Raw genomic sequence first — 944 nt, forward strand, 5'->3', positions numbered from 1 at the left:
TTTATTTTTCTCCAAGTGTAATTTGGTTGGACTATAAGGACCAATTATTTTATAACACATTATGCCACACCAGACATTTACTTTTTTAAATATTTGATATTAGTTGTCAATCGAAAATTTATATTATTTTTATGCCAGTATCTACAATTTTGAGAAGAAACCAGGCCAATAGTTGTGAATGTTGATTCGTCAGTAAATAAAATATTGTGATGAAGGAATCTGTCTTCAATCAGTTTCTCGCCCATTATTAAACAAAAGTCCAAACGACCACCATCATCTCCATCAAGCAATTTATGTTTAAACATTTGTTGTATAATAAAATCCTTTGAATATGAGGTCTACTAATATCTATGTTTCTGACCTTTCTCCCGAGTAACATATTTGGATTGTACAGAGTCCATAACTACAACAGTAGCGGCATTGTTATTGTTTTCTTTTTTATCTTTTTAATGTTATTTATATCACCAGTGGTATCGAATTTTATAATTAGTTTGCGATTTATTAAAATTTTGTATTGCATATCGATATGAAACATTACCGGTTCCATAAAATTTCACAAGATAAATTCGATACTCCAGGATTAGCATTATTAATAAAAGTTATTCTTTGTACAGTTAATAAAAATAAATATGTTGACTTTGAAATAGATAATTATATGTATGGTATGTAAGACAGTTAAAATTGCGGCGACTTTTTATTTCAGGACGTGATTATGGTTCTTTTCTAACTAAACCACGTATTTAAGCATTTCTTGAGTTCTCCAACAACTTTTTTAAGAACAATTTTTAACGAAAATAAAATTAAAGGTACTATGCTTAGGGAAAATTTCACATTTTAAAATTTTTTGGACGCCCTGTATATTTTATTGCATATTTTATTGCTGTTATGGCTTTCCAAGATAAGCAAGACTTTTTATCAAGAATTACTTTTTCTTGAAACATCAA

The sequence above is a fragment of the Anoplophora glabripennis genome, unplaced genomic scaffold (assembly GCF_000390285.2).
Source record: "Anoplophora glabripennis isolate ALB-LARVAE unplaced genomic scaffold, Agla_2.0 scaffold298, whole genome shotgun sequence".
Classification (NCBI taxonomy): Eukaryota; Metazoa; Arthropoda; class Insecta; order Coleoptera; family Cerambycidae; genus Anoplophora; species Anoplophora glabripennis.